General features: G+C 37.1%; 1 protein-coding gene across 4 annotated transcripts in view; it reads right to left on the minus strand.

Moving 5' to 3' along the window:
• The window catches only part of P3H2 (prolyl 3-hydroxylase 2), a 159,782-nt gene that overhangs the window by 60,604 nt on the left and 78,319 nt on the right, over positions 1–20,859 (minus strand). The window contains exon 1 of one of the 4 annotated variants that reach the window (XM_045583815.1): positions 2,694–2,712. The exons of the other annotated variants lie outside the window; for them this stretch is intronic. The gene's annotated coding sequence lies outside the window, so the exon portion shown is untranslated. Of the gene's footprint in view, positions 1–2,693; positions 2,713–20,859 lie in introns of those variants that run through there. 4 annotated transcript variants of the gene reach the window in all.

Below are 20,859 nucleotides of genomic sequence, written 5' to 3' on the forward strand. Positions count from 1 at the left end.
GAGGAAATGTGAGACCAGGATGCAGAAGACATAGATTCTAATTCTGGCTCTGTTGGCAACTTGGTAACTTATGCAAGCTAATCAATATCTCTGACTCTTCTACTTCACTTGTAAAGTGAAAGGATTAGTCCAGAGGATCTTTAAGACAACTTCATGCTTGCAATGTTTACCTATTTATATCACATACCTTCCAGGAATGAAAGTCTTAAATAGTATAATCAGTTTAATCCATATAAAAACCTACTGTGTGAAAAGTTTGAAAGGGTGCTTCATAAATAACTAGCCTTGCTCAGAGACCCTTTGGCTCTCCCTACCTGGCTTCACTCTCTGAAGATAAATCAATCCCATCCCAGGACCTTCCTTTCTTGCCAATAAGAGACTATTCTACAGAAGAAATAGCCCTGATCTAGGAACCTGATATGCAACTTGTTCATCTTCTTTTGGCCAACCTTGGACTACTCCTCAAGAAGAAAATCTACTTGAGAATGGGTTCAGCATTTTTGATCTTTCCCAACCTGCTATCATTAGTATATGGTTTAGCTCAACATCATTGCACTTGCCCAGCGCTCATGCTACAGAAGGCAGATGAGCACCCTTAACACTTTAATCATTTTGGAATTCCTGAGATGAACAAGGGTTCAGCCAGTACCTTTGGAAAACTGCTTTGAACAAGATATTAAGTGTTACATTCTTGCCTGGCCTAAAACTTTTCCCAGAGGAAAGGGCTGGAGATAAATAGAGGTTGAAGTAGTTTGTGTGCAAACAAGTGTCATGCCTGCATCTTGTTTCTTGATGTTTTCCCTTAGGATAAGAAATGATGTTTCTCAATTCTCTGCCTCAACCATCAACAATGTACCTATGGTTTCCTTGTACTTAAGGGAGAAGAAATCTACAATATAAATCATTAAGAGAATTTCCTATTCTTTTGTTGCTAAGAATATGTGATAAGTCCTAATTTTTCTTAATTGTTTCATGTATATAATCCTATCTAATAAAAAAAGAGTAATATGCAAATTGACCATCACTCCAACACATAAGATGGCTGCTCCCATATGGTTACCACAAGATGGACAGCAGGGGAAGGCAGTTGAGAGAGACCAGGCTTGCTTGCAAGGGCAGTTGGAGGTGACCAGGCCTGCAGGGGAGGGCAGTTAGGGGCAAATAGGATGTCAGGGGAGCAGTTAGGCATCAATCAGGCTGGCAGGGGAATGGTTAGGGGTGATCAGGCTGGCAAGCAGAATCGGTTAGAGGCAATCAGGAAGGCACCCAGGCAAGCAGTGGGAAGTCAGCAGTCCTTGATTGTGAGAGGGATGTCAGATTGGAGAGGGTGAAGTTGGGCTGAGGGACGCACACCCCCATGCATGAATTTCATCCATGGGACCTCTAGTGGGAATAATAATAATGCTTAATTCTTATTTTATTTTTCACTTATAGTTTACATTTAATATTATCTTGTATTAGTTTCACTTTATTTTTTTAATCTGGATGTGATTTGTGGGAAGCATGACAAATTTTTAAATTTGAACATAAGTTTACGATATTCCTACTACTTTATCCATTGAAACTCAGAGATAAAAATGACCTGGAGAATACAAGGTTGGCCAAAGCTCCACCTTTCTCTTTTGGTACTTGAATCCTCTGAAAAATTCTACCAATGGTCATGTTACTTCTTATTATTTTTATTTTTTTATTGATTTTTTTTTTTACAGAAAGGAAGAGAGAGGGATAGAGAGTTAGAAACATCAATGAGAGAGAAACATTGATCAGCTGCCTCTTGCACACCCCCCACTGGGGATGTGCCCGCAAACAAGGTACATGCCCTTGACTGGAATGGAACCTGGGACTTTTCAGGCTGCAGACTGACACTCTATCCACTGAGCCAAACCGGTTTCGACTTGTTACTTCTTCTTGAAGTAACCCCCAGTGACAGGAAATTCACCATCTTCCAAAACAGCCCATTATAGTTTTATACAGCTTTGGCCATTCTAAAATTCTGTTTTATGATGACTAGAACCTGTGTTAAATTTTTACCAGCTAATCTCCAATCCACTCATCACAGGTCTAAAGTAGCCCTTCAAATGTAGGTACACTAAACTAATGAGTCCTTTCAGTAGAAAATGTTGGTCCTTTAAAAATATTTTTATCATGGGCTATCAATATCAGATCTGAACTCTCTACCATTAAACCTACCCCATCTTCTCTGTGTTCCCTTACATTTGTTCTTTAGTCTCTTTCCAGCTGTTCTGTCAGTCACATACCCTAAAGAATTTTGTTCAAGGAAGTAGTGTATCATATGGCAATATCATTTATTTTTCCTCCATAAATCAGGAAGCCATGACTGGAGCAGTGAAATTCTACTTAGTAGTTTAAATTTAAGCCACCTCAGCTGCTCTCTCAGGGACAGAAAAAAAAATAATAATAATAAAAAAGCACACAACCAAAAAAACTATTTTACTGTTGGTTCTCTAGTTACAGAAGTTTGGGAATCATCCCAAAAAAATTTCAAAAAGAGATATTATTTCCAGAGGCTAAATAGCACACACATGGGGTACAAAAGATTTGTTAACTGCATGGAGCCAGCAACAGCATGGTAAATATATCTGACTCCTGACAATAACCAAAACAAGTCCAAAGACAGCTTGGATAATGGGAAATGGATTTAAAAAGAAATTCTCTTCTGGATTTCTCCTTACCACATTCACTGCCAGCAGTACACAGTTATGTGTTTGCCATTGAACCACGCCTCTAAGCCACAATGCATTATGCATGTGGTAAGAGATGCTGAGTGCTGCTGATGCTATGGCCCTTGTTAATCTTGAATCAGGAGGTAAGGTTTGTGTGTGGAACTGCAAGCAAACAGATTAACGTTATATCTCTCTATAATCTATTTCCTGAAAAATGTCTCTTTACTTTCAATGATCTTGTCTTTGTAATTAAAGCCAAATTCCTTTGGACTTTGGCATGGTAACACTTGGTCCCCAGACAGTAGAAAAATGCTTTAATGACAGAGAATGTTTGCTAATGCCATAGACACATACATCCTGGATACATATTAACCTTAAGTATTACAGATTTGAACAAGACGGTGAAAGTAAATGTGCTTAACTTATCTTTCTCACAAATTGTCATGTGAGTAGCCAATTCTATAATTCTTTAGGAACCTATCCTCTTATAATGAAAGCTTTTACATGCTGCCACTAATGAAGTACATTAACCTTTATGAAGAAGTGATGTACTACTCAGTAAGAATAATTTCTAAGAAGATGATGCCTACTTTAAGTTATTTTCTCAGTCATTATGGTCTATTTGGTAAGCTCATTATTCATATCTCCTCACCAATTAATCTCCCTTGTACAGATACACTTTTCTGCAAATTAATAATAATAATAATAATAATAATAATAAACATATATTGTACTATTGTGCAAAGCACTTTAAATTAATTACCATTAATTTAATCTTCTTAATAACTATCTAAGTTGGGAGCTAATAGTTCTATTTTACTGGTGAGAAAACCACAGCTAAACTAAGTTAAATATTTCAGATTTTTCTAACTCCACTATTTCATGCTGCTAGTTTATTTTTATACTAGAGGACCTGTAGACAAAATTTGTGCACTGGTGGGGGGAGGTGTCCCTCAGCCCAGCCTGCACTCTCTCTAATCTGGGACCCCTCGCAGGCGTCTTCAAACTACGGCCCGCGGGCCACATGCGGCCCACAGAGGAGTCTGATCCGGCCCGCCAGGTTTTTTGGGCAGTGAGCGCAGCCGAGGTGTTACAGTAGGAATTAGTAGTTCATATAGTCTGGCCCTCCAGCTCTCTGAGGGACCGTGATCTGACCCCCACTTTAAAAAGTTTGAGGACGCCTGCCTCAGAGGATATCCAACTGCTGGTTTAGGCCCAATCCTACATCCTCTCACAATCCGGGACTGCTGGCTCCCAAGAGCTCACCTGCCTGCTAGCCTGATCACCCCTAACCACCCCACTGGCAGCCTGATCGATGCCTAACTGCTGCCCTGCTGGCCCAATTGCCCCAAACTGCCCCCACTTGCCAGCCCAATCACCCCCAACTACCCTCCCCTGCCAACATGGTTGCCCCTAACTGCCATCTCCTGGCAGCCTGGTCACCTACAACTGCCCTCTCCTGCTGGCCTGATTGACCACAACTGCTCTACCCTGCCAGCCATATTATTGCAGCAATCTTGTGACCACATGGGGGCAGCCTTCTTGTGTGAGGGTGTGATGGTCAATTTGCACATTACTCCTTATTATATAGGATGGTCATAAGGAGGGAATGAACTAAAATGTGGTTATAGATATATTGTATTTCTGCATGTACCACTTGAGAATGCTGTACTCCTTTCTTCAAATTGTTCACTATTTTAAGACAGAATAACTATTTCTATATTTCCCTCTAATATCAGATGTCTGCAAACTCCTTACATGGTAATATACCAATTATTATAGAAATACACATAGAAACCTTAGTGCCACTGTGACTGATGTAAAAAAAACTACTGGATTATATACTGGATTAAACTACATTTATATACACACATGGAAGACTTAAAACACAGTTTGACCAAGGCCTCCTTGAGAAAGCTAAGAAAATTGCTATTAATTTCAATAAATTAATAGAAAAACCCAAAGGGGACTGGCTTCCTACTGTCTGTGAACACAGACTGCTTTCAGACAATATTTTTATTAATGATACTGATGTTACATTTAAGCCCATATTCTCCTAAAATAAATGCCTACCTTATATCCAAAGGTAAGGTATTTTGTTCTAATTCAGAAGCACGATGTTAGAGCTATGTATTCAGAATATGGTACTGAACATGGTAAGCTCAGTTTCCAGAACTGAGAAATGTTATTGACTCCATGACTTATTTATTTATTCTTACATGAAAATATCCTTCTATGCCTACATCCAGTCCTAAATCTACACCTGTCAGAATGCTCATGGTTATTTCCATTTCCATCTACTGTACTTTGTAATAGTAAACAGACAGATGACCCTGAGTCTGTCTTTCATTTGTGGAACCTCAGTCAAGTCACTGCACTGCCCTCCTAATTTTAATAACCTCATGAATAAAATACTGTTAGTAATGGCAATCCCTTTTGGTTTGCTTCAAGTGGTTGCTGCTGGAAGCAAATTGAAAAATCTATGTGACATTGCTTAAAACACACACACACATACACAAATACATACACCGAGAAAACCAAGATGGTGGCATAGGTAAACACCTAAACTGCTGCCTTGCACAACAATTTCAAAACTACAACTAAAAGACAAAACATCTATCACCCAGAATCACGGGAAAGTTAGCTGAGTGGAAAATTCTAGAAGAGAAAAGAGCATTGAGACATGCACAAGCGCTGTAAAGCTGAGGTAGAGGCATGTGAATTGGGCTGGCAGTGGATGTCTGGGCATGCTGCTTCTTTCAGCCCAAAAAGAGACAAGCTCCTGATGACTATGAACTCCAGTTTCTGGGGAGAAGCTGGGGACCCAAACTTCTATGGGGAGAAGCTGGACTGTTTGCCATTGGGTCAGAAAGTGAGGGCAGCTTACTTGCAGAGGTGAGTGCAACAATCATTGTTTACTGTGCTGGGGCATGGGACGCAGAGACAGCTGACTGACAGCCATCACTGTTTGCCTTGCCCTAGCCTAGTGACTCTCTGAGACCCCACCCCACACAATTTACAAACCCACCAAGCTACACACAGCTGCCTTTACATATAAATTGCCTGCCGTATGGCAGCTTAACAAAACAAACTGCAACTCTGGTCAGACAGCTCCAAAACCTCCAAACCCCAAGCAAAGAGTAGAAAACTGTAGTTATTGCTATAACTCCTGTTGGGTTGCCTCAGACAGTAGCTGACCTGCACCCCTTTGAAGATCCAGAAGCTAGTGTACCTAGTGGTCAGTGTGAGATGACACCAGATTTCAACTACTTACATCCATAAGTGACACATTCAACAGGCAGACTCAGTGAGTACCAAAGCCCCACTAAAGCACGTCCTGCCCCATAAGCTTGTCTCCAGTGCAGCAGTTCTTTTATTATACACAGCAGGTCCTCATAGCCAACTGGTCTGGAGGTCAGTTCTTCCCAGTGATACCAACAACAATCAAGACTTAACTACAACAAGGCTGTACACACAGTCCAGAAAGGGGTGCAACAAGAGTGTCCACTTCAGGTAACTGGGAGGCTACCCAATGAACCATATAGGACACTTTAGCACACAAAGCCACCCTACCAACTCAGGGAAGCAACAAAAATACAGATCACAAACTAAAGAAAGGGAGGAAAACAAACAACTGGATATAGAGTTCAAAACCACGGTTATAAGGTTTGTCAAGAATTTTTTAGAAAAGGCTTATAAATTCAATGAGACCCTCAAGGATGTGAAAAAGGACCAACTAGAAATTAAGCATACACTGACCAAAATAAAAAATAATATATAGAGATCCAATAACAAACTAGAAGAATGCATGAATCAAGTAAAAAAATTGAATACAAATAAGCAAGAAACTCTCAACCAGGAAAGCAAAAAGGAAAATAAATGTGAAGATAGTGTAAGCCTCTGGGACAACTTCAAGAGTACCAACATCAAAATTATAGGGGTTCCAGAAGAAGAGAGCAAGATACTGAAAACCTATTTGAAGAAATAATGACAGAAAACTTCCCCCACCTGGTAAAAGAAATAGACTTACAAGTCCAGGAAGCACACAGAACCCCAAACAAAAGGAATCCAAAGAGGACCACATCAAGACACATCATAGTTAAAATGCCAAGAGCAAAAGACAAAGAGAGAATATTAAAAGCAGCAAGAGAAAAACAGTTAATTACCTACAAGGGAACACCCATAGGATTGTCAGCTGATTTCTCAACAGAAACTATCCAGGCCAGACAGAAGTGGCAAGAAATATTCAAAGTGATGAATAGCAAGAACCTACATCCAAGATTAATCTACCCAGAAAAGTGATCATTCAGAACTGAAGGTCAGATAAAGAGCTTCACATACAATAAAAAGCTAAAGGAGTACATCACCACCAAACCAGTATTATATGAAATGCTGAAAGGTATTTTTTTTAAGAAGAGAAGGAAGAAAAAAGTAAAGATAAAAAATTATGAACAACAAATGTATATCTATCAGCAAGTGAATCTAAAAGTCAAGTGAATTAAAAACCTGATGAACAGAATAAACTGGTGAATATAATAGAATCAAGGACATAGACTGGGAGTGGATTGATAATTCTCAAAGGGAAAGGGATATAAAGGGTATGGGAAGAGACTGGATAAAAATTGTACACCTATGATAAAGACAGTGGGGGGAAGGTAAGGGCAGAGGGTGGGGTGGGAACTGGGTGGAGGGGAGCTATGGGGGGAAAAGGGAGAAACAATTGTAATAATCTAAACAATAAAAAGATTTATTAAATTAAAAAAATACATACACCCACAAACCCACAATTAATGTTGGTGCGATTATTTCTGTTTAAGTATGTCTTCTTTTCATTGTGACAAGAACTTGTCATATTTCTTGCCATCTTGAGACTTTAGGAAGGGTAGACTTTCAGTGGATATTAATGATATTGATGAGAATGAATCTTAGCAAGCCTCACCCAGTGGACATAATTCAGTCAGTAGCCATGATCAGTGTCAGAAAAAAGTGGTACAAGCCCAACAGCTGTGATTAGAAAGTTCACAGTTGGTTTACTTCTATAATAAACTATGAAGCTATCATATTACCTTCAAAGTTTCTTCCATTAGCTGTGGTGGCTGCCACCTCCAGAAAGGCTAAGGCATTCAACACCAGGTGTCTGGTAAAAACAAAGGTGGTGATTCAAGAAATGGGCATCAGATATCATGAAATCAGGGATAATTTTCAGCACACAAATTTGTTACCTTAATATGGTAAAAATCCAAGAGATTTAGGAAAAAGTAAAATCAATTAAAAGATGCTTTCCTGATAGCCAGGTTTGCTTCTTCTTTTCCATCTTAATGCAACAAATTTTCCTTCCTTTCTATCTAAGCAGTTTACTGGATCCCCAAATATAGCATCAGCAGTAACTTCAAAGAAGCCACGATGAGTCCTTCAAGGACTTTCCCTCATAAGCATCTTTTTTTTATTTTATGGCTGAACAGGGCTGACCTCCAGGTCTCATCTTAAAAGTCAGAACTTTCCCAGTTCATGAAAGCCTCCTATGTCTGATCAGTTCCAGACACATAGCAAAATTAAATAGGGTCACAGTTAAGAGTGGATATTTAGTGTGAAGCCCATCCAGGGGTGGGGAAATTTCTCCAGTGCGTGATCTGGCTGGGTGGCTGCCGCAGACACATGTTGATTATTTTAATTCTGCTGAAGTGCCTGGAGCCTAATTTTTCTAAAGCTTTATAAGGAGTAATTTTACAAAGTGGAGGGGACTCTATAAAAAATGTGAAACAAAAGGAAGCAATGTCTACAAAACCCCCACTTAAATTATGCTAGAGTAAGGACTGGAAGGTTATGGAGCTGCAGTGAGTTTTAGGCACACTTTAGTTGCAACCTCTCAATTTTATGAAAAAAAAGAGACAGATCCAAAATGGGTAAATGATTTTCCCAAATTCACTTGGGAAACTTCAGACCCCAGGACCCGAGCTAATCATCTTTGCCTTACACCAGGCTAGGGTCTTCCAGATGTAAAGAATGCCAAAATAATAAACATCTGGAAACATCCAGCATGGGATGTTTCCAAATAATCAGAAATTTAGATTGAAAAGTTAATATACAACAAAAAACATTTGGGTGGTTTCAGAGATTTCACACCATTTATGTAAATGTTTTAATCTGGTGGAGAAATAAATGAAATAAAGAAATACAAAAGTGATTCCCTTTCTTATGCATCATTGTAGCTCATGAAAATCATGATGCTTTTCCTCTGTGGGGTTTTTTTTTTTTTTTTTTTTTTTTTTTGGCATTTCTTAAGCCTGGAAAAGTAAAATTCAATTGGCTTGTTTCACTTTGTTTTTAAAGTCTTCCTTTTTTCATTTTTTGGTTTTATAGCAATTAGATTTTCAACACTGTTAGAATGCATCAATCCAAACCAAACAGATTTTTTACTTTTATAATTTCCTTTTTCTAAAGAGTAACTTTTTCTTCTCTGAAAATACTTTATTCCTAGATTATGTAAACTTTTCCTCATCCAGTTTTTTGAAAATTAAGTCCAGACTTAAAGCTTATATTGAACAAATCCATAATATTCATACTACCAGATGCTTATCCACCAGGTCATCCATTTGCCAATTCATCCATCTATCCATCCATCCATCCATCCATCCATTGACTTCTTTTCTCTTAGACTATTTACTTAAAAATGATATTCTTGATTCTTACATGCCTTCCTCATAGTATTGTAACAATTAAACTGAAATGAGAAGAGCTTTGTAAACTGAACATATCAAACAAATGATATTGGTTCTAATATCTGGGTCTGATTTTTCAATCGAAATTTGCGGGGTATAAAGCCAAAAGATTTAAAACTTTAGGCTAGGAGAGAATATCTAAATTTTATTTCCAATATCATTATTTTTCACAAGCCAAAAACTGATATTAGATGAGCTACAAACATGAAATCCATATACCAATCTTAAGTAGGTGTTATTATCATACTCATTTACATATGGGGAAACTGAGGCACTAAGAAGTACCTGAAGAAGGGACTTGCCCAAGCCAATGGGGTTAGAAATAATAGAGAACATAATTCAAACCAGGCAATTTGTTCTGAGGTATATGATTATAAGCTATGATGCCTAGCTAAGTCCTCATCACTTAGCTCTGAAGAAACTCCCAACCACATAAGTTACTATGAAGTAGAGGTGCTATAAACTTACCTCTGTTTTCTACCCATAAGGGCAATCAAACTAGGGAATTACAGCCAACTAATTTCTCACTATGTAAAATACAGTAAATCCATCCTTAACTGAGATGAGAGACAGTGGTAGGGTACATGAGAAGACTTAGAATAAAATAATTCATTCTGAGAAAACATAAGATTATATAGGGAAGGAGGTTACTAGTTAATTTATAAAATACTGTAAATATTTAACTGATGGACAAATAAATGCAATCATCATTCCCTGCTCAAGATTTTACTTCACTATTCTCCCCTCTCACCTCCATGCAGGTACCTGAGTTTTGCACACAGGAGATCCTCTGTGCTGGATCTGAGCACCTGCCCTCTCTCCCCCTTTACAGAATAGAGTTCTCAGACTCTATTGTTCCCTGAGGCCTCTATAGTCTATACTTTGGCCTTTCCTTTGAGTGACTTTTTCTATTCCTAAATAAATAAATAAATAAATAAATAAATAAATAAACAAACAAATAAATACAACCCTCTATTTCCTAATATTCCCATAAATAAAAACATGATTGGTATTCCCTTTGACTCTTATTCTGGTAGAGTGCAAAATCAGGGTGAAAGTCTTAAAAAGCCAAGTCAGGATTTGGGAGAACAGGACAACTCATTTTTGAGAGCTGTTCCAGCCAAGCTCTGGAGTCTAGAACTCCTCTATTCCTCTTTCCAGTAGACATATTTGAAGGGAGATGTTTCTGGGTTTAACCTTTATAGTAGCCCTTCATAAAGATTGATATTCAGTGAATGCTACTGGAATTAATTGAAACTTTTCATTCTAAATTATTAAAATGAAGACCCTGTGTTCTATTTGACTTTATTGTTATTTTAATTTCTGTTTGGTTTCTTAGTTTGTTTACAAGGTCTATTCTTTAAAAGTGAAAACACATCTCTGCTAAATATAAGAGAAGAAAATGATGATAGGTCTGGACCTAGGTTAAACAAGACTAAAGAGAGGAGAGTGAGAAAAAGAGAAAGGATAAATTCCCAGAAGCCAAGATAAAGGTAGAAAGCCTGAATTACAACCAACACAAAATCATTCACAGGCCTTTTTGATTTCTTTAAGCTCTTGTCTGCATTTCTTGAGTAAATATTAAATTACATTTTAAAAGCTGGGTTGGGGTGGTTAATGTTTACTGAGTAACTATTGTTAATTTGACAGATTGTTGGCAGCTCAAGGACATTATCTGATAATGGAATTTTCAGTATCTGCATAGAAGCTGGTACTCCCAGCACCTAAAACCATTGATTTCCCTCACTATGAAATTCCTTATATCAGAGGTAGACCCTCATTTAATCTCTTGTGGATAATTACAAAGAAGATTTAGGAGGTCAAATGCATCCAGAAAATATTAAAAACTTCATACTGTTAACCATATTAAGTCTTAAACAGCCTCGACTTGACAATTTCATTTGATGAGAACTACTTATTTATATGTCAAGCTATCGTCGGTCTCTCACAACTGACTTTTCTCTAGAAATGCCCATAAGCAAAAGAAATTTGGTGACTTTCCATATTTTTTTTCTTTTCATTAAAGTGTCTGATCTGTGCCCTACATTCAACACAATTTCTGACTTAAAATCATACTTAGTGACAAAATATTAGAGAAATCCTTATACACAGGGTCATTTAACCCTGTGTTAGAAAGTCAATCAATCTCAAATTATGACAAAAGATATTAGAAAAGAAAGAGATAAATTTATCATTTTTTAAGAACCCAAGAAAACAAGCTGAATTATTATACTTATTTAGAACTCAATTAGCTTTATAAAAAGATAATTATATAAGGATGTTTAGTTTTCCTGTATTTCTTTAGTAAATAATTTAAATATATAATTTTAAAAGATACATCTACAAATTAAATAGGCATAAGTTTAAAACAATGACTTTTATAAGTTTATGTGTTGTTATAGCTACATGAAGGAAACTACAAACTTTAAATGTTAGAAAAATAATGAGAATCTCTTAGAACTATATCAAATGATTCTGATGTTCACATGGAAAAATGAGAAAGCAAAAGAGATAACATTTTGAAAAATCAAAAGTAATGGGTTAAAATTTGTTAGAATAAAACAACAGTAATTAACATAGTCGATTAGTGAGAGAAAATTGGACATAAAATCAATTGAACAGACCAAATAGATCATAAACAGATATTAGGATACAAAAAGAGACAATACTACTATATATGAAATCAATAAATGTTAGAGAATATTGATTAATTATTTAGAAAACATCACTTTGATCTTAGCCTGATATCATAAAAATAATAAGCTTCAGATAGATTAAAAAGTTACATGCACTGAAATGTTTCTTTAAATTATATACATTTTAAAAAGTACAATAAAATAGATGTGAATATTTCTGATTCTACCTGCATAAGGATAATTTCTTATGCTTAAAAGTGATAAAAGTAAATTATAAATCAATTAAATTGCCCTAAGATGATCAAACTATAAAGCAACTGGAATAAAATATATGTGGATATTTCTGATTATTAGATAAGAGAAGTTCTTTTTTGTTAATAATAGAGGACCTCGCAAGGAATGTAAACACACATAAACTAAGAAAAATAAAACAAAATAAACCACCACATACTTCAAATGGTGTACTCATGATGGAAAAATATTTTAAGTAAATGTAATTTATGTCAATATTTTAATACTAGAGGCCCAATGCATTAAATTCATGCACAGGAGGGGGCGGTGTTCCTCAGCCCAACCTGCACCCTCTCCAATCTGGGACCCCTTGGTGGACAGGCAGTCAGACATCTCTTTCACAATCTAGGACTGCTGGCTCCCAACTACTCCCAGAAACATGTGTCTAATGATGGAGGATGTATTTCTTTCCCTCATTTTATTCGTAAGCAGATATTTATAAATTATTTATCTCTTCAACTCCAGAAATGTTTATGATAGAACTCCCTGGTACACATTACTCATTCTCAAAGATAAAATAATTCTTTCAAGTCACCATAATCCTGAAGTGTGGTATCAAAATGCTGGTTCATCTGCTCATGCACTTAATTTAACACATGGATTGCCTTGGAATTCTGGTGAGACTCTAAATTCTTTCTCCTAAAGAAACAATTAAAGACTTCAGTTCCATAATTTCTGTGATTTGGCCTCAAGAAATTTAGAACAAAAATGCAATGTTAAGGTTTTAGTAACAACAAGGAGGAGGAGGAGAGAGGAAGAGAATGGAGGAGGCAAGAAAGAAGGAAGGGAAGGAGGGATCAACCATATAAAAGTAAATGTTAGACACTGACTCAGAAACCATGAGAAAAGAGAAGCATAACATTAGTATTTACATGGTACATTTGGAGCTTTGGCTTTGCAAGATCAAAATTTGAGGCTTATTCCCTTCTAGGAACATTGCCCACAATTAGATGAATTGTCATTAGATTACAGAGGGCACCTAATCACCAAGGTGGAGCATTACATTTTGGCTTTCTTAGTACCATTGTTTTAATTTACACTAAAAGACAGCAGGGTGGGAGTATTGCACTATTGATAACACAAAATTATTCCCATTTTAAAAAAAGGCAAATGGCCAAGCACCATCTGTTGAACTTTAGGGGATTTGGGGACTTGAAACAAACCCAGATTGCATGTTAGAATGTTTCACTCGATTTTCCTAAACATATGCTGCTAATTAGCTGAGAGGTTTGGAGTGGGAGCAGGAAACAAGAGGTACATCAGAAATGTGCCCAGTTAATAAGCAGTTTAGTTTAAAGCATACACTGTAAACTGTAGTGAAGAGTTCAAGGGAAGTATCTATCAGTTGAATGAATATTTCCTACTAACCATTTATTGAATTGCAATTACTATCAGTACTGTTCTAGTTTTGAATCATTTGGCTTCCCATTTTCCACACCCAGAATAAAACTTACTTCTGAAAGTCCTAGTATCTACCACCAGTTCCTTCCTACCTCTGTTGTCTCTAATATTAAGTGATAGTTTCTGCTTTTTGTATTAATCACTAATGACATTTAAAGTGGCTATCACTTTATAGTTGACAAGCTGCATCCCATGATTATTTCATGCCTAATAGAATCTTATGAGATTGTTCTTTTCTGTCTCCATTTTAAAACAGTAGCATCACATCTCAGAAAGAATATGTCAATGATTGCATGGAAACAAGGCAGAATTCAACTCAGAATCTATTGTCAAGTCACATTCATTTCTCTTTTGATTTCTTCCTCAATCTTATTCACTCAATCTATCTTTGACCTGTATTGAAAGAAGAGAAAATTATTTTTTCCCAGTTCCCTTTGAGTGACTTTTTTCTATTCCTGGGTAGAATCTGACCCAGGCCAGGAACAGCATGGGATCTATCACAGCTTGTTGGACACCCTGCCCTGCCTCCACTGTGATATTGACCAGGCACTGGACATAGTGTATTACATACTGACACTGACTCGTTTAAAAATAAAGTCCTCAGAGGGTGGGAAGAGATCAACCAATGACCTTGTATTCATAAAAGCATAATCCATGGGATGGTATTATGTCACCAATAGGATGGTGAAGGTCTGGGGTGGGGGATGGAGGTGGGTTAGAAAGGGTCAATGGGGAGGTGACATATGTAATACCTTAACAATAAGGATTTTTTAAAATAAATAGAAGGATAAAAGCCTCCAAAGACATGGAAAGTCTACGAACTGAATAATCAATCTCTGAAAAACTAAACTGACAGCATTGGCAGGATAGAAAGGACATAGTTACTTGGTAATGGGATAAAATTTTCAACCAGCAAAGGAAAATATCTTGGATTGGCAGTTACAGAAGCCCAAACAATTTAAGACAATGGTAATAATCCCTACGTGTGCATATCTCTTATTGTTTATGTTGGCCAGTCACATAGCTCATGTCATTTGACTCTCAAGAGGAAAGCGAGTATGGATCATTGTAAAATGAAAGATATTATAGTTGAATAGTTTCCCACCCAAGATATAGCACCAAGCAGAGTGTCTGCCCTAAAAGCAGAAGCAAATTAGAAGTCAAATTTCGCATTACTAATACTTAATATTACTGGATTATTATTTTAGATTTCTTCCCAGAAAGATACTCCTATATACACAATTTTACATGCAATTTTATAGACTTCACAGACCCCCAAGCCTCAACAAAAATATGTACTTCAAGGGAGAATCAGTTCTCTGGTTAGAGTATGCAGAAATGATGATACAGTGATCTTAGATTTTATTTTATTTTTTATTTTCTTCATTGATTAAATAAAGTATTACATATGTGTCCTTTTCCCCCTTTCCCCCCTACCTCCTTCTCATGCCTTTACCACCCTGGTGTCTGTGTCCATTGGTTATGCTTATATGCATGCATAAAAGTCCTTTGGTTTATCTCTCCCCTTTACCCCCACCCTTCCCTAACTTCCATCTGAGGTTTAATGGTCTGAGCGATGTCTGGATCTGTTTTTGTTCATCGGTTTATGTTGTTCAGTATATTCTACAAATGAGTGAGATCATGTGATATTTATCTTTCTCCAAATGACTTATTTCGCTTAGCATAATGCTCTCAGGTGCATCCATACTGTTGTAAATGGTATGAGTTCCTTTCTTTTTATAGTAGTATAGTATTCCATTGAGTAGATGTACCACAGTTTTTTGTTTTTTATTTTTTTTAATATATTTTATTGATTTTACACAGAAAGGAATTGAGAGGGACAGAGAGTTAGAAATGTCGATGAGAGAGAAACATCGACCAACTGCCACTTGCACCCCCCCGCCCCCACTGGGGATGTGCCTACAACCAAGGTACATGCCCTTGACCGGAATCAAACCCGGGACCTTTCAGTCCGCAGGCCGACGCTCTCTCCACTGAGCCAAACCGGTCCCGGCATGTACCACAGTTTTTTAATCCTCTCATCTGCTAATGGACACTTAGGCTGCTTCTAAATCTTAGCTATGGTAAATTGTGCTGCTATGAATATAGGGGTGCATATGTCCTTTCTGATTGGTGTTTCTAGTTTCTTGGGATATCACTGGGTTAAATGGGAGTTCCATTTTTAGTTTTTGAGGAAACTCCATATTGTTCTCCACAGTGGCTGTACTAGTCTGCATTCCTACCAGCAGTGCACAAGGGTTCCTTTTCCTCTGCATCCTCTTCAGCACTTGTTGTTTGTTGATGATAGCCATTCAGACAGTTGTGAGATGGTACCTCATTGTCCCTTTGATTTGCATGTCTCAGATGGTGATCGCAGATTTTAGCAAAAAGGCATTTTTACATTATTCAATCCTTTTCCCTGGGTCTCAATACCTTGTTCTCCTAGGCTTATGTATCCTATTTGTATGGTACTGCTTTCTTCATGTAATTCTAAATCATCAGGCTTTTAATGGTTATTTAAAATTACTAATGTACATTTATCATTGGAAATGCAAGTGTTGATGGTTCTATGAAATGGCTTCTTGATAAAATCAAATTATAAACAATTTAATTATAGATACTGTTTCTAAATTTTTATGCATCTCCTTCCATGTCATATATTTCAGACAATATTTGTTCAATGAAACCATGATTTTTCATAATTAAAACAATGGATTATTTCCACAGCAAGGTAAACCTCAAAATGTGGGTTCAAGTAATAGGATCTATATTATAATAAACATTTATTTTCAAAACAAAGTCATTTTCCAGGCTCTGCTAAAGTTATATTTCTTCACTGATCTCAAAGACCTCTAAAATGTAAGAACACATCTGAGAATTGCTAGCTCACACTGATGATAGGAACTATTCTCTCAAAAAATAACAAGAAGATTGAATTAGGATTGGTACTGAGATATATTTAAATCTAGAAGCAAATTAAAATAAATCTTTGTTGACACCTACTTGTATTATGAATTTTAAAACTTCATATTTTTGCTGTTTCAACATCCCCACAAAGAGGTTACGAAACCCCCGCCAGGTAGCCAGGTTCAGTGGTGTGATAAGGCTGTTCCTTGACACAGTTTGCCTTCTTGTCCTTCTCTGATTATAATCTAGATCAGTGATTCTCAACTTTTCTAATGCCAAGACCTTTTAATACAATTCTCCATGTTGTGGTGACCCTAACCATAAAATTATTTTCATCGCTACTTAATAACTGCAATTTTGCTACTGTCATGAATTGTGATGTAAATATCTGTGTTTTCTGATGGTCTTAGGCGACCCTGCTAGGAGTTCTCAACCTGTGGGTTCCGACCCACAGGTTGAGAGCCATTGCTGTAGAGCCTAAGACCATCGGAAAGCACAGATATTTACATTACGATTTATAACAGTAGCAAAATTACAGTTATGAAGTAGAAACAAAAATAATTTTATAGTTGGGGGTCACCACAACATAAGGAACTCTATTAAAGGGTCACGGAATTAAAAAGGTTGAGAACCAATGATTTAGATAGTCAAGCACACCAATGAAATCCTCTCATGCTTTTTGCTTATGTACTCCACCCTGGCCCCCAATACATTTACTTGCCCATGGGTCCTCACACTTTCTTGACTCCCCAATGCAGGATCCCTTGGTACTCCCCTCACATGGTTCTCAATTGCCTGTGTATTGGGTCTGAGTCCCTCTGCCAGGGACTGGACCTCCTTGGATGTCAGGCATTAGAAGATGGGAAGACATGAGAAGTCATGGGTATATAAAAGAGTCTTTATTGTAGTCCAAGTAGCCATTGTTTCCAAGTAGCTATAAAACAAAGAAGTCTAGAAAAGCAGTCCTTGCTAATACAGGAGCCCTCCTAGTAAAAACAGCCAGCACTGGCTGATTAATAATACTACATCTTTCCTACAATGCAGCCTCCAACATAGGAGCCTAGAGGAGCCAGCCACTCTGGCTGATCAGTAACATACTTTATACTAACTTAGACAAAAGAGGCTTCTTGCCAAATAGTGACATCAATCTTTTGGATTATAGAAGGGCATGTTTATACAATGAAACTGCTGTGTCCTTGCACCTGCATATGGCAACCTGGCCTTGAACATCCTAATTAGGATTACCATGCTCAGGATGGCCTTGAACATTCGGCACACTCTAGACAGGTCCCCCACTGTGTGCTGTGACTCTCTCTCATTCTCTCTCTCTCTCTCTGTGACTCTCTCTCATTCATATTCTCTCTCTCTCTCTCTCTCTCTCTTTCTCTCTCTCTCTCTCTCTCACCTATGATTATAATAAATTTTGTTTTTCAGTGTCTCCCCTTGTGGCTGTGCCTGGCTAACCATATCATGAAAAAAGTACAAAACATACTCATATGGTTTCATAAGACACTCATCTTCTGCACCTAAGTACCCAACAGATCAAGATCTGGAATGAACAGGGAATCGTGATTGGTCTTGAGTCTCCTGCAGGCTGTAAGAGAGTGATAATAGTAAGAGGCACAGAACCTGCTAGCACTAGAGCACTGGGCACAGCCCTGCATTATCTCAATCATATTGGGTCTCCTTCTAGATAAAACCCCATGTATAAACAAAAGGAAGAGTTCATTCCAGAATGAAAAAAGAAAATTGTGAAAGACATAAGCAGGAGTAGTAAAAAAAAAATCATCCAAAATAAAATCTAATTTTTTTTCCAGTTCACATTCCATTTAAAACTTCGAGGATGCAATAAGGATAGAAACTGGCATTGTAGCTTAAAGGAAATTGTTCCTCTAGGATGCGTTAATCGCAGAAACCAAAAATAGAAATGACTGAACAGGCCATTTATTTCTTCCTCATGACAAGCCAGAAATATACCTTATAGTTTCCTTCCCAAAGTACATACAGCATTTATCGTACTCTGAATAGAACCATATGCCATGGTAATTCACATTTTATGAACGAGACAAGGTTAACAGTTTTGAAGAATAAACTAGACTTAGTATGCTTCATTAGAACCCACTTCTTAATTTTTTAAACAGTTGTGCATTGTAAGAAAGAAAAATTTTATGGGACATATAATTGAGTTCTCCTGCAATAGTAAGGCCTCTCCGATTCCTTCACACATCATCACCAGCTGTGGTTAAATGGCAACTCATGGTTCAATGACAGCACATATTCAGTTTTAACAGGTCTGCTTCACAGTTTGCAAAATTTAATGAATCTAATTCTGAGGTCATGACTTTATAAGATGTAACATCCCTACTTCCTCACTTACAAATGAAGAGAAAGGACCCAGAAGTACTAGATTACTAGCTAAATGTCTCATAGATTGCTAGTGGCAAAACCATCAGATCATGCATTCATTAAAAAAAAACAAAAAAAACATGACTTAAGAACTATATTAGTATCTCTTTTCATTTTGTTGATTTTTTTTTCCCTGTGCAGAAGCTTTCTATTTTAATGTATTGCCATTTGTTTCTTTTTTCCTTTGTTGTCCTTGCTCTGGGAGATGTATCTGCAAACAGATTGCTATGAGAGATGTCTTAGATTTTGCTGTCAATGGTTCCTTCTGGGATTTTTATGGTTTCACAGCTTACATTTAAATCTTTTATCCATTCTGAATTTATTCTTGTGTATCACATTATCTCACTTATATATGGAATCTAATGAACAAAATAAACTGACAAAATAAATCCAGAGACATGGATGGAAGCATGGAACAGACTGATGAATCTCAGAGGGAAGGTGGGAGGGGGGGCAGGAAGAGATTAATAAAAAAACTTAAAGACATATATGCATAATCCATGGACACAAATAATAGTGTGGTAGGCTTGGGATATGCAGTGAAGGGTGGAGGGGATTAATAGGTGGGGAAGGGAACATCTATAATAATTTCAACTCTAAAGATAATTTTTTTAAAGAACTATATTGGTAACCAGGGATACAAAGATGAGGAATACTTAGTCTTTGACTTATAGGGCTTCCAAATCTACCAAGGAGCATAAAAATGTCTCTAAAGTAAGAGAGACTATGGCAAATCTCCCTAAACACTTCCAGAGTGGCATGGAGCTCACAGGAGAAAGAAATCAATGTAAGAAATTACTTGAGTTTATTTTCTACTGATAGTGAACTTGTCAAGGGTGAAAACAGGCCTTATTCATTGTTTCCTCAGAGAGGCTAAAACATTCTATAGGTTGGTTGGAAGGAATAAACAAAGTGAATGCATTAAGTTGTCCAGCCCCTATATTTCCTTTACATGAGATGGCTAAAACAAGCACTATTTACTCTAGGAATAAAGAACAGAACAAAAACCCAATGCACTACAAGGAGAAGAAGAAAAAGAAGGAGGAGGAGGAGGAGAAGGAGGAGAAGGAGGAAGAGAAGGAGGGGGAGGAGGAGGAGGAGGAGGAGGAGGAGGAGGAGGAGGAGGAGGAGGAGGAGGAGAGGAAGAAGAAAAGAGAACATTGACTACAGCTACAGTAGATGTTTCTTAACGGGATATTTGTCATTTTAATCCTTTTCTAAGTGATGATTCAGCATGCAGAGGGGTAGGCAAAAGTAGGTTTATAGTTGTGAGTACATGAAACAGCATATTCTTATGTTATTATTTATTACTATGTTATTGATTTGTATTACAACTGTAAATTTACTTTTGCCCATCTTGTACTTGATCAGAGAGCATGCAGGAGACTGCTAACTATAAAACAACTACATATTTAGCAGCATAGATTCCAGGAAAGATTTGAAAGTTCTGGGATGGGAGTGTTTTCAAAGTACTGCCAGAACACTGAAACACTTTTTATTGGGTCGATAAATGATTGTGTTGCTCATGTAGTCTACAAACCTGTGTGCAAAAAACAGGTTACTTCATGCTCATAAAAGAGGATGCCAACTAATAGTTACTGAATCTGCCACTTACAGAATAACTTTGGAACATCATTCTATTCTGCTGAGACCCATAGAAGTGAACTGATTTGTCTTAGATTTACAGTGCATTAGTGATGACACCAGTTTTCTGACTTCTAAAGAGGATTCTTTTTGCTCTTTGACTATAGGTAAGCTAGCTATGTGTCGGTGCAATGTTTAACAACAGATTCTCTAGACATAAATACATCTTGA

This window comes from Pipistrellus kuhlii, unplaced genomic scaffold (genome assembly GCF_014108245.1).
Source record: "Pipistrellus kuhlii isolate mPipKuh1 unplaced genomic scaffold, mPipKuh1.p scaffold_m20_p_2, whole genome shotgun sequence".
Classification (NCBI taxonomy): domain Eukaryota; kingdom Metazoa; phylum Chordata; class Mammalia; order Chiroptera; family Vespertilionidae; genus Pipistrellus; species Pipistrellus kuhlii.